The sequence below is a fragment of the Anser brachyrhynchus genome (genome assembly GCF_964034855.1).
Source record: "Anser brachyrhynchus genome assembly, chromosome: 2".
Classification (NCBI taxonomy): domain Eukaryota; kingdom Metazoa; phylum Chordata; class Aves; order Anseriformes; family Anatidae; genus Anser; species Anser brachyrhynchus.
The window spans coordinates 144,196,592-144,211,843 of record NC_137695.1 but is presented as its reverse complement, the minus strand read 5'-3'; positions in this window follow the sequence as shown (position 1 = coordinate 144,211,843).

The following is a 15,252-nucleotide window of genomic DNA, read 5'->3' as shown; positions in this document are numbered from 1 at the left end:
TGGTAGCAGACAAGAGTGCTGTCCCAAAATGGAAAGAATCTATTATATCTATGTCATTCCAGAAAGATGTTTCTCCCTATCTTTATATATATATATAATTGTGTTTCAAATAAATTGGTAATTATTATCATGAATTCTCTTATTTTTATTTTTAAGTGTAACAATTTATTCCATACTAATTTGCTATTAAAAAAAATAATGAAATAAATTAAAAAAAAAAAAAAGAGCTAGTTTTGATTTAATGTGCAATCAAGGGACATTCTCCTATTTCTGGTTATAAATGTAGCAAATACAACATGAAAAGATGGGTTTGAAGAAAAGTTTAAAGGACTGAGAAAAAAAAAAATAAAGTCCCAGTTTAAGTGTATGTAACCTTAAATAGAATATATATAAGTATGTTTATGTGTGTGTATATATGTACATAAACACACAGACATTCCTATATTGCTATTCATATATGTAGACAGTCTATCTTACATAGAAAATATAATAATAATAATAAAAATAATAACGACAATATATTGCCAGAACAAATATGACACTAAAAATAAATCTGAGAAGTAAAATGTATTTCAGGTATGATTTGTGTGCAAATTAATTTAAGTAATCCAGAAGACACTATGTAATTTAACCAAGGAGGAGAATCTGGATAGCATTATTTTTCATGATGTTTTCTGTCTTAATCAGAAAGAACAACTAGAGGAAAAGTTGAAGCTTGTGCATAAAGTCATGATGAACACCTGGATGAACACTGAAGTGGTCTGTGTATTTTAAGGAAGAGTAAGAAAAAAAAAAAAAACACAAAACAAAACAAAACAAAACAAAACACTATAAATTCGTCTTCTTTTAATCTAAGAAAGGTGTCTGTTCATTAAGGATAAGATGCAAGTATGTGATTTGTTTGCGTGTAATTATATCAAATATAAATGCACATCTTTAATAAAATACTTTTTTTCCTTGAAAATAAGTCTTTGCATATACTGAACCCTGAATAACTTGTGCACTTAGGTAACTCAAAACTCATACTATTCTTTATTTTGCACTGTATTCCTTACTGTATGCCTTAGCTATATATCCTGCAAATGTATGGCTGGAAAGAAAAATACTTGAGAAAAGGGTTGTGGACCATGTGGAGAGGTGAATAAAAGAAAGAAAGGAAAAAACAAACAAACAAACAAAAAACCACAACTGCAGGGCTGTGACAAAGCAAGAGTAACTAGCAGTGGGGACTCCACAATAAATTTCCTTTTGTGCTACATAAACTTACATATTATCTGTAATGGTACTAAATTAATTTTTTTATTAATAAATTTATTTTAACCAGATTTTTTTTTCATTAAATATGTGTATGAAAATGCAGCAATCATACTCTGAAATTAAGCCAGTCATGGTAGGTTTAAGATATGCTTTCTTTGACTTGAATGATGTTATTGGTCTTTATCATCTTCTACATCGACTATGTAGCTAATTTGGGGAAAAAGAAAAAGAAAAACAACAACAACAACAACAGAAAAAACAGATTGCAGTTTAAATTTCAAAGTGCTAACATACCTAGGTTCTACATAAGAATGTAAATTAATCCCTTTAAAATAATTGCAGCAATTATTAAATTGTTCCTGGAAAATCAAATGCAGATTTCTGTAGACAAGTAATGTATTTTAATATTAATATAATTCAGGCTGAGCTAAAGAAAAGATTCTTTGTTCCCCTAACAGAGTCAGATTCCTTAAACATTATACAGTGATAAAAAAGAAACTTATATTATGAGGGTGTTTACGTTTTTTAAAAGTTTATGTTGATTCTTCTGAGATACCTTGTTTGACACTTTTGTTGGTTTGGCATCTATCCTTGTAAAATATTGTGTTTACATTTTGTGAATATTTAATACAATTGTTTTTGTTTTCTTGTAAGAAAGATGAATCATCTAGATTTTGACTTAGGACCTGGAAGCTACTTTAAATATGCAACTATTTTCTTCAAGTCGCTGCTGTAGGCAAGAAAGGACACATCTGTGCCATAGTAACTGGAAAGGATTCAATAAGCAAGACTTCATAAAGCTATATTTATTTTCATGATTTGCATAAGATTTGCCTACAAAAGAATAGAAACATTTGCTGGAAGTTATTTAAAACAAACACATAAACAAACAAGGGAGTTGCTACAAAATAATTTGAAAAGATCAAAGGAAGCATGCTTGAAATGAAACAATATATATATATATATTTGCTTCTATTACCATTGTATTATTATTGTTATTATTAGTAGTAGTAGTAACAGGTGGTGGTGGTGGTGGTAGTGGTAGTTTTGTGGGAAATAAGAAAAGTCAAAATATTTCTATTTGTTATTGGTGTTATAGTCAAGAAAAATAAAAGCCATAAGGCTTGCACATATTTAAAGACAAAAGTGAAGATCAGTTTAAAAAAATAAATAAATAAAAATCCAATGACTAAAGATCAGAAACATTCAAAACACAAAATTTACAGTGATATGTTTGTGGCTTAGCAGAGGTAGTAATAAGCCCATCCAGCATCTGGTGAAGACAGGATGACTTTGTTCTTTGGACAGTGTCCTCGTTACTGCTCTCCCACTGATTTTGCAATAATCATTATCAGAGTCAGGAAACTGAGGAATTAAGGTTTACATAGAATAATGACTAAAGTCTAACTCTTATAGATTTCACCCTGTTTGATAATTGGACTAGATAAGAAAAAAGTGTGAAAAATGAGTTTTCAATAACTGTGCTGTCCCAACACATACCTGAATGATGTTATGCAGCCTTTCAGCAGCAGTTCAGAGGAGCATTCAGAATTCACATCACAGACAAAATAAACCCTATCCTGCCAAATGTTAGTAGCAGAAAGAATTACAGGAGTGTGAAGAGGCTCTAAGCTAAATTGGGATCCATTATGCTAAATGTCGTACACAGTACGAACCAATAGTTACCAGTTTACTGTCTAAATAGCTGGGAGACGATAAACAAGGGCACAGAAGAGTCCAACGACCAGCTGATTCCTCACAGATGAATGTAAAAAGAGAGGAGGTGTGTCCTGAGCCCAGTCAGACAGATACATACCAGTTTCTGCTCAGAAGATACTTAACTGTATAGCTTTGTTAGTGGTAGGACTGGGTTATTACAGCTGACTGTGCAGATATCTCTCAAAATGTCTCTGTGGCTTCTAGACTGTAGGTAGCTCACACTGAACCACTGTGGAACATGGGGCAAGCAGCTTCTCTTTTATGTTACACATATATTTCTGCTACTGATGCAATAACTTTATACCACAGTCTTCCCCTTAGCTTTTAAATAGGTTATAATGGCCAAAACCACAGAAACTGATGCTGTAGTTCAGTGCACTGATTAGAAATAACTTAATTGGCCTAATCATTGCAGAGTTATAGACCTTAGTGACTGATCAAAATTTAAACATTTTACAGAATGATAGAATCACAGAATAGTTGAATGGACCTCTGGAGTCCATCTGGTCCAACTCCCTTGCTCAAGCAAGGACACTTAGAACAGGTTCCCCAAGACCATGACCAGGTGCCTTTTGTAGATCTCCAAAGAGGTAGACTCCACAACCTCTGGGAAATTTATTCCAGTGCTCCAGTTTTTTTCCCATGTTCCAGTTTGTGCCCATTGCCTCTTATCCTGGCGCTGGGCACCACTGAAAAGAGCCTGGCTGCATCTTCTTTGTACTCTCCCTTCAGGTATTTATACACATTGATAAGATTTTCATTGAGCCTCCTCCAGGCTGAACAGGTCCAGATCTAGCAGGCTCACCTTATAGGAGAGATGCCCCAGTCATTTGTCATCTTGGTGGCCCTACGTTGGATTCTTTCCAGCAGGTCCATGTCTCATACTGGGGACTCCAGAACTGGACACAGCACTCCATGTGCAGACTGACCAATACTGAGTAGAGGGAAATACAGCATATGCTTAATGCAACAAGAATACTGTTAGACTTTTGGATGAAATATTAGAAACTAATTAATTTTTGTTACATGTATTCAGGCAAATTACTTCTAACTGCAGGTCTTTTGATTTTTTTTTTCTTCAGAATTTTAATTTGTAGTACAGACCTGTACAGATCTGTAAGTACAGTCCAAAAGGTTTAAGCTATAAATGTTTTGGATGCCTGTGGTTTAATATTAAGTTCTGTCATCTATCTCAATACAGTAGATGGGAAAACAACATATAAAATGTTTTACTGTTGAGAAAATGGATGTACAGAAAGAAAGATAGTAATTTGGGGGTGGTGGTTTTGATTTCTTTTAATCTAAGGAAACAAAGTTTATGTCTACAGAACTGCTAATTTATCATACTTGGTGAAGCTGTGAACTACTAAACATTTGCACCTGATAATGTCAAATGTATCAGCAAAGTATACAAAAGGATATTCTAATCAATTTAAAACAGGAAACATTAAAATATGATGTATTATTTTGAGAAATATAAGAATACTATCTTCAGTCTTCATAAAGTGAAAATTGGATGATAAAACTCCCATGAAAATATTTAAAATGCGTGTTCAGTAATTGCCTATTTTTCAAGAAAAATAAGCGTGTTATGAAAAGCTATGCTTACGGTTTTCAATATTTATTGTCTTTGTAAGTAAACAAAAATGCAATGTTCATTCTTGAAATACAGCTCTTTTTACATTCCAGATGGGTTTGTATATCTATTATGTACATATATTGACTATACATGATATTTATGAACAGTGTTAAGGGAATTAAAAGTGATATGCAAATTTATGGTTATTGTGATACATTTTAACAAAATGTCACTGAGTAAAACAAATCTAATTGCAAATTATAGCTCCACATTAACATGCATTCAAACCAGGAAATATCTTTATGATTTCATGAAGAATTGCACTGATGGTTGTTCAGTTTAACCAGGAGTCCCTTAGTCATACAGTTTGGAAACTTTCCTATTCACATCTTCAAATACATGATAGGGAGAATACCAATTTATTTACCTATTTTGATTTTAGTGAAGTTGGAAAGTCCTTAAAGCTTCTCAGCAATATTACTTTTATCAAAGACGCTGCCCTAAATTTTAAATACATATAATTTCCACATTTTATTCTAGGAACTGCTTGTTATTCAGTGCTGACATTACAATTTTTCTCTTTTGTCTTATTCGCTATAGAATCCATAATTACCATCTGAAGGTCAAGTGAATCTGTTATATCATTTGATTCTGCTTTTGTGACAGAACATAATTTTCCTTGCTTTATTTCATTGGTTATGTAGTGCAAATAGCATGTAGTAAAAAATTGATCAAAATAATAAAATTTCAAATGCTACTTCATCCTAGTTTAAATTTGTATGCATTTTAATATTAACTGTTTTACTTGTGAGCAATATTTAAGAAAATAATTCTTAGAAATATTCATTTCTGTAACAAGGATTACATTGTTACATATATAGGATCTTTTAAAATGATATCCATAGTATTTTCTTCTAAGCAAATATGCAGTGGGATTACAGTTATGAGGAGTTATATCAGACAACTTTCTCTTTGAAATCAAATAATACATTCAAAGTTCCTTTAAACTTAATTATAAATGAATTTAATTTAAACTGTGGTAGTATTCGGTAAATGATTTATTATACTGCTAGAATGCATTCTTCTCCATAGTATAACAATTTTCCACTTCATTGCTGCCATTTGCAAATGACATCAGAACTTGGTTCACTTATGGTCTTTTCTTGTTAATGATTTATTGTCAAAGTAGCAAAGCATTTCACAAGCTAATACAGTTTCCTCTTTCATCAGTACAGTTAAGAAACACCTTGCTGGTTTCTCAGTTTATGATAAATAACTATTATTTGTCTTTTTAAGCTATAATTGCTATTGTTTATCTGGACAGTAATAGAAGATTCACTTTGATGTCTATGATGGAGTTCCAAAATGCAACATTAATTTTCCCTTAATCCTTGGATACAGCTGTTGAGTCCAACAGAAATTCCAATCTTTTTTAATGACAGAAAATAAGCAGCATAAGAGAAAACAGCAATAAAGAGCAGGGATTGGTCACACTATGACCTTCAAGTCACAGTGAAGCCTTAGATCCTAAATTCCAGCAAATATCTGCCTAAGTATTAACAATAACCTCCACGGATGCAGGTGGCAAAAGTAGTCTAGTCCGCTGCTTAACTATCCTAGTGTTAGTCCAAAGTTCTAACTATAAAAAATTTTTCTACAAATTAACCTTTACACTGAGTCCAATCCACAGGAAATATGAACGGTCATCTCTTGTAAAAAAATGAAATTAATCTGTGGAAAAGCATGGACTTTCTTTGTTAATTGTTTTGTTTATTTCACCTCAGAAACTGTGAGAGCAGCTTTGTAATAATGAGCTAGTACTGCATTCACATTCACATCTGCAAAAAGTGACAACAGTTCATAGACTATAGTTTGAATACTTAAATTGAAAGAAAATAACAAAGAATTTTCGTGGTACCCTTTCAAACAACTACAACAACAAAAAGATACATTTTATGCACATTAATATTTTAATATTTTATTATTTAATATTTATTAAAATTGAATGTGGAGTATATGGAATATGATGCCTATGTCCCATATATTTATGTGGTTCTTACAGCAATGAGCACATGACAGAAAATGGAGTTATGTTGAATGTATCTCCATCATTCTGAAGACTGACCTGAGATTTTTTTTTTTTGTATTATACAATCTACAAAAGATAGTATTAAATATTTGGAGATAAGAAGCTTTTTCATAGGGAATATACATGAAAAAAAGGTCAGAACAAGGTTGAGAGGGGAAGGAAGGAGAGGGCATGTAGAGCTATTTTTCTGCTGTGTGCTCCTCCATTAGTGAGCTGTTGTACGATTAATGTCAGCGTTGTAAAGTACTGGATATCACACCCTTCAAGATCACTAACTCCTTCTTTAATTAAAAATTAAGATTAGTCACTGCTGAATGATGGCAGTATTTTTCTTGAAGACTGAAGATTGAATGTTGTCCCTGAATTACTCCTGGATTTCTTCCAGAGCAAAGACCAACATATCTGGACTAGGACCCATGCCATAAATGTCTGCCTGACACACAGTAATTTAGTTGCAAATGAAAGAAGAAATAATTCATATGATTATTGATAGCTGATTAATCTTGCTTCAAGCATTCCCCCAGTATTCAGATACTTTGGTTCCTTGACAATATTAATTATAAGGTATTGAAATGGTCAGTAAAAATGTACTTAAGTAGTTCAGAATCTCTCTTAATATCCTAGACTTTCAAACTGAGCAGTGTGGTAGAGGATCCTAAAATCAGGTACAGAGTGGAACAGTCAAAAGAGTTACCTGTAAGTGTACAGCTTATGAAACCAGCACCAAAATCCTTTTGTACTAAAAATGAAATAAATTCCATGATGTCAGTTATAAGTTAGTCTTAGTTAAAGAATCCAACAAGATGGTTCAGGAATAATTAATCTGCAGAGACAGACATTTTCTCTTAGACCTTGAATGTATTTAAAGTAAACATAAGAAATACAATTAGAAATGTTATGCCTGTTGTTTAAAATTAATACAACTTCATTAATAAATGTTAATCAGTAAACACTTATGTTACATAAATTTTACTTTGTGAAAAGGCTTTCTGCCTGTGTAGAAGGTCAAACTGCCTGAAGAGGATCTCTTGGACTGAACAAAGGGAAAAAGCACTAGAAAAAAACGATTTATTATTATTATTATTATTGGCATACACTGTTATATATGTCAATGTGAGACTGAATAGCATATACAAATCCCGATCTTACTAAAGAGTAACAACAGGTTCACTGCTCTTGAGCACTGTGGAAAGCTGCAGTGAAGCAGACACTTTGTTGTTGTTGTTGTTGTCACATCATTCAGAGTCTCTAGACACAAAGCAACTGCTATAATCTTGCAGTTTGACCTCTGACATAACTGACGACTAATGAGTTTCCTGATTCAATTTGTCAGTCCTACAGCTGGTGCTAAACTAAAGCATACTTTAGCTAAACATTCAGTCTTGCTATAAATGTTCCCAACATCATAGAAGCCACCAGAATTCTTGAGCTCTTGTTTCAATGGCTCAGAAAAGTCAGCTGAAATCATGCTTAGTCTGAATTTCTTCAACTTTATTTGAAGTCATGGGATACTGTTATAACTTTGTCTCCCAAATGAAGAACTTTTAATTCATAAATTTTCATACCCCCTATTGACAGGTTTGTGATCATGATGTTATCTCTTAGACTTCTCTTAGATTAACAAAACAGGTTAAATATCTCAAACTTCTCATTACTCTTCATAGTTTGAAAACCTTTTTACAGCCTAGTTGACCCATCTGAAAAATGTGATAATTCTTATACTTGTTAAGTAATGCACATGTTTGACAAGATATTTGAAATCTGCTAATCAATAGATAACATATCAAAATATTACTGTTATGGTACATAAGTACCATTTGGCAATACACATGACAATAATTAAACAATTGTCATAGTTTAATTATCAATTAAAAGCACAGAGAAGGAGAACCAGTTGAAGCTATAAAAAAACACACACACATACATTTGTTTTTCTTTTCAATCTCCTTTCAAGTATAATTCCATACTCTTCTACTTTCAGCATACTTCATATAATGTCACTAAGTATAGACACGGTTCTGGTGATTCTGATTCATTTGTGGACTGGGCTAGAGATAGAAGCAGTTCATTAACAGTCTGTGTGGCTTTAGTTAAAGGTATCATGCATATTGATCTCTTATCACCTTTCAGACCCTCTACTTGCCTCACTCCTATGGCCCTGTTTTTTTCCCTCACTCTTTCACATAAGTCTTGCAATATTTGCACTTACTCATTTTCATGTGTATCTCTTCTATATTCTAATTCATGCCAGAGGTATTACTGTTATTGCCATCCTGTGGCACCAAGGAATGTCATAGCTTCTGGGGTCAGAAGCCCAGACTAGACAACTTGGCTCCATGTGTGGATGAGACCATTCAAGCTTCCCCCATTGCATGTCTTCCATTGAAAAGGCATTGGCTGTATTTGGTCCCTTAAAGACTAGACAAACACAGTGTTCTCCAGGACCATTTTCGCCCTGCTGATCTGCTGATTTTATTTTATTTTATTTTATTTTATTTTATTTTATTTTATTTTATTTTATTTTATTTTATTTTATTTTATTTTATTTTATTTTATTTTATTTTATTTTATTTATTTTATTTTATTATTTTTTTCTTTAGATATTGAGATATTGACAAAGACATCATGTGGAATGTTTGCAAATTTATGACTCCTTTAACTATGAAGGGGTAACAAACAGAAGGGCTCAGAAAACATGCCAGAAACATCCATAGAGAAAAACTTGTGTTACAACATAACAGCAAATCTGGAAATTGGACCTCATACATCAGTCTGTTAGAAGACTAATGTGGGAACTCGACAAGAGTTACAACACTGAAGGAAATCAGTTTTAATTTGCAGAAGTGTATTTGTCTTTATTAGAGTGTATTGTCTTTATTATCTGAATTATCCATACCTGGACTTTCTGCTTCTGTTGTGCTACAATATGAAACTTTTCCTTGTTTGTTTGTTCATTTAGAAAATTGATATTCCTGATTATGTTCTGAACAACTAAAATGCCCGATGTGAGATTAAATGAGTTCTTTCTGTCTGTGTGTTAGGGGAAGGGTACCAATTTTACTATTATTAGAAAGCACACAGAACAAGGATATGTAATTTAAAACATATTAGAAGATGGATATTTCCCAATCTTTCACTGAGCTGTCTGCTAATGGAAGTGTATTGTGTAATAACCCCTTTCACTTGCTTGTGCTCTGTGTGACATGGCAAATCTTAGGAGTGATTTAAGGTGAGTCCTATCTGATAAGAATCTAGAATACATTCAACTCCTTTGATAGGTAGTTCAATGACACTGTGATAGAATGTGACAGTTATGAAGGATGCTTTACTGTTTGGGAAAAAAAAAAAGTTTTCTTAGCATTTAGAATAATCTAGGTTTAAGCTTGTGAATATTGCATGTTGATTAGATAAGCTTCACAAAGTCCTAGAGCTCAGGAAAAATCAGGGAATCTGGACCCTTTACAGCAAAACATTTGGATCTACCAAGCTTTTTCAAGCTTCTTTCTATTTCTAGTCATCTAGACAGAAAATACTGTCCTAGCAATGTCTACCACTGTTTGGTGTGTTCTTTGAATTACAGGCTGTGTTTAAACAATTATTTTGAATAATATATGGCTGCCACTAAACAACACAGGTGACTGCACTGACTGCAGCTTGTAACCATCAAATCTGTCTGAGCAATCCAAGAGTTCTTTTCTCTTACTGTTATGACTATTAACTCTAACAGTGCTATCGTAAATGAAGATTGATGAAAATTGATGGGTTTTCCTAAAGGCCCCATTCTCACATGAAGTCCAGACTCTGCTTTTAAAAATATACACTACCTCCAAATTACCTTAAATTTTATTAATAATAGTATTTAAAATCTCAGAACTCTGACACCAAATAACTCAGCCCCATAGCTGTTCTTTTCAAATGCTGTTTTTTTTTTTTTTTTTTTGTCCTATTAAAGCAAAGAATTATGACTAATAAAGAAACTTTCAGTGATTTCTTCAATGAATGACAATTTTCCTAAGCTTCAAAGTCAGTTGAATTTTAACATCTACCTCTCTTTGAGGCTTTGAGGCTGTATATTCAGCTCAAAGATACACTGAAAGTCTGTAGCAGGAAAAGGCAGAAGTCACAGGATTTTAGGTCAGGTCAGAGATTTAATTACAAAGCAGAAGAATACAAATACATGGAGGTAAGGTATGTCATTTAATAATTTGATAGTTTGAAAATTCCGAAAAAAAAAAAAATCAACTGAGAATGTGTATTTCTGTTTCTGCATGCACGAACACTAGTTTTGCACAGGTGGAATTTGATGAAAAATTCCATGATGGAAGAGAATAAAACCAATAACCAGACAAGTTATCCTCACTATTTTAGGCCTGTATGTGAAGTGGGCTGGATTCTGATCTTTTAGTGAAACTAAAAGGAAGCTTTCTTTATGCAAAATTCTAGTGATTTATCATAGATTGCTTAGAGGTTTTACATAATCTTTTAACTTCCTTGAACCCAATTAATGCACCTTTTTTTTGAGAAAAACTGCTATTTATTAGCGTTTTTTTTTTTTTTTTCACTCATATACCATTTGAAGAGAATAGGCTCTTGCAACTTTTCCTTCCCTTCCTTTTTGCATGTAACTTGAAACCGATGTCTCACTCAGAAACAACACCTTTTTTTTTTTTTTTTTTTTTTATGGTACATGTCAAAAATAACAAGATTACAATTAAAGTGAAGTTCAACAATTCTGATTTTTTAAATATTTTTAAAATAAATTATAGCTTTTAAATTTGTCCCAACACATATCCTTGCATTTAAATATACATAAGTATTGCTATGCAAGTCTAAGTAGATGCTGTTTTTAGAAACCTGCTTGTACGACAGCCATCCTTTAATATTAATCATGCAAATTATAATGATATTCTTCAATAGAATTCAAATTTTAGGCTTTTAATGACCTTTATAGACATTTTTGTGTCAGCAGCAATCATCTGTACATCAAGTTCAACTGTATCTGCTTTGGAAACTTTATAAGATCTTACCATTTAAATTAACACGAAATCATCAATTGTAACTTGACTAATATCAATCTAACATTATAATGCAGTGGCAATTTGTTCCCTCTTGCTGCTGCTGGCAGACCTAAGCAGCACAAAAATTATTGAGACAGATGCACAAGTAATCAGTTATGTCACTTTATTGATGCATTCCTGATTATCCCTTAATGAGACAGAATTTCTGAAGAGGCAGTACTTGTCCCTAATGAATATTTCTTCAGATGCCAGATTTGTTTGGCTTATACACCTGCTTCCCTTATATGACCTGTTATCCTTAATTACTACTTATATGTAAAAAATTCTTGGAAAAACATTGGGTCAAAGATTGTACTTTTCCTTATAATTGAAACAGACCTTGTGATAGAGTGAGATTCTGAGATGTGAGTGAGATCTTAAGATAAACAGAGAGAAAATGGTGCAAAAATTACAATAGAGGGTTTTCACACAAAATAAGGGGATTAGTGACTTTTCTGATGGCACAGTGATGGCAGCCGAACAACTTATTTCTTGTTGTTCTCTCTCTTTTCAACTCAAAATCTGGAGTATAAGAAAATTATCTCAGATGAAACCAGGACACTTGTAATCAAAATCATGGCTTATCTAAAACCGAGAATAAGAAACCCTAAACAAAAAAGTTTTATTTTTTTATTTTTTAACCTATCAGATTTATAATATAGCTCTGAGGATAATATAGATTTATACTTCGGTTAAAAAGGCAGTTAACCTTTCTTCACAAGCAAATGAATTCTATTGCTCTGTCGGTACCAAATCTGATAATTGTAAACATAAAATACAGTAAATTAGCATCTTGTAGCTGCAAATTCATAGCTAAAAACAGGAGCCTCTTTGTTACTGATTTTAAGATTTATGTAGAAATATGTGTCCTAAACAGATCAATTTGGTCTTCTGTCTTTATGTATTAGTATAACTGTATTTAACTGAGTATGATATCAATGACATAAAGTGTTTTTCTTCTTTTGTGAAAAGGCCATTTGTCTTATTTGTGTCAACTGGGGACTTTCATACTTGTTGTTTTCAGGTTTGTGCCAAGTACATGATTGCTTCATTTGCAGTCAAAAGCATCTTTTCTGCAGGAATAAACCAGAATATTCCATATGTTTATGGGCCAGTTCCTTGTCACTTCCATAAGAACTACCAATGAATTCAGGCTGTTAGTAAGAAATGCCCTTGAGAGCCATGCAACTGGGAAAACATCAGGGGCAACTACTACTGTATTCAGTATGTGTGTATCTATATCACAGTGCATGTGTAAATCCATATACTTGTATATTCCAGAAAGGAAGAACAGGCAAGGACTCTTATTTCCCTGAGAGATGGGTATAACAAGGGTGACCAAAGTAGTAGGAAAGTGCTTGTGACAGATAACAGATCCCTGAATACCTGTCTTTGGGCTTTGAGTAACTTGATCTAGTGGGTGGTATCCCGGCCAATGGCAGGGTGTTGGAACAAGATGATCTTTAAAGGTCCCTTCTAAGCCAAACTATTCTATGATTGTATGTTTCAGGATGGTATCATTCAGCCTAGAGCCCTGCTGAGAAGTATCAATTACCTCCTTCCACCTTTTCAATTCAATGATCTAACATGCTCTCCTGACAATAAACAATCCCAGACTGTAGTATGCAGTAAGGTCCCTGGAGGAAAAACAGGTTTACTTGATACAGGAAGATGATGTATGTTTAATGCTTGCAATGTTTCTATGAAATTTAGTTCTCAGAAGTTACAAATTTATAGAATTAGATTCTACAAAGGAAAGAAGCTATTTCAAGGACCTTCTTCAGCTAATAAATGGGAAACAGTGTCTAATAAATGGGAAACAGAGAGAACTCATTCTGGAAAAAGAAAACTCTTTATGAGATATCTTGGAATCTCCTTTTGCTTTACCTTGTCCTGTGGAGAAGATGTGTTTGTTCTGAAAGAAAAATAATAATTCAGTACTCTACAAATATAGGTTTGACAATTCAGCTAGAATTAGCTGACCTTCTCAAATTCAAATTTTATGAACTATGCCGTTTGCAATTTCTTTTCTCTAATGATTGCCTTCCTCCGTTAAAACTTTCTAGAGAAATATATAAAATTTATTAAGTTACTGTTTTGTTTACACTTTGTGAAAACCAATAACTGACCAAACACCCTAGAATATTCCATTCCATTTGAAGAATAACCCAAATCTAAACCACAACTTTTTTTTTTTTTCCCAAATCTAACCTAATCTTTAAAAAATAAAAATAAAAATAAAAATAAAAAATAAATCCAACATTATCCTGGTACCACACTGAATTAAACAATTTTTGGGTTTGGTTCAATTATGTAACAATCAACCTTTATATATACAAATATATACAAATATATATATATGTTGTTGTTTCATTTAATATTAACATATAATAATAAGTATTATAAATGCATCTGAACCTCATGAACAAGCACTGGAGTAAAGGACAATTAAAAAACAAAACAGAACAAAACAAAAAAACAGAATTTGAGTTTTCTTCCTCTACTTTTTTCCCCCCCTGTGTTGAGAAGATGCCTTCACTGGAATCTATTCTTTACTTCCTATTGAACTTGGTGGGTTCAGAATTTAGCTCTTGAATGATTTTAATATTGTTTTTCTAATGGTTATCCATAAAAGCTCTTATTAGATTCAGAAAGGAAGAAGAAAAATACAGAAAAAAATAGTAGCCCAGTAGCCCTCATGAATGAGTCTGATCTGAGTTTGTTGCAGTGGAAAAAAAAAATAAATCATAAACAGTAACAGCATTGGAAAGCTTTGAAAAAAGTCCCCAAGTAAATTATTAGCAGTAGGTAAATTTTTCCATTTTAGCAAATCTCTCCAATGATTGAGCCACATAAGTAAAAATCTAACTAGAAATTCAGCTTTCCATTTCTGGCTAATATTCTTAGATTTGAAACTAACTGGCCAACTACAGGTCCTGTACCAACAATCTGTTTACCATTTATGGTTCACTTGTAAATGAATTGTTATTCCATTTACAGTAATAACTGTGAGCAACTGTGTGAAAACAACCAGGAAAATGGTCATATTTTTTAGGTGCCAGCATTTCAGACAAAATCCACAAAATGCAAATAGTAATGGCTGAAATTCAGCTATGCTTGCATGTCTGCTGTGAAGTCTGATCGGTATTTGAATCCCAGTGTTCCTTCATTTACCAAAAACAAACAAAAACAAAAAACTTTTCTCAGCCTTGAGAGTATTTTAAGGTTTACAACTTGTTCTTGATTTTAAAAGCTAAATTCTACCATTAAGTGAACACCCTGAGTAGACATGATTTCTCTTCATGCTTTGAGATTCCCAGAGGAAGACCTTACTTTATAGCATTTCACTAAATTAGGAAAAGTTATAGAGATGAACAAAAAGATCTATTTCTAAATGTTCTAAGCAATACAGTTTAATTAACTTTTACCCTTGCACCTACTATGTAAGTGCGAAACTATATGCGCTTTCAGTTCTCCTTTGCACAAATGCATCCATAATAAATGGATACCTAAATAGTATATCAGAGTTTTTTTTCAAGTCCAAAGGAAAA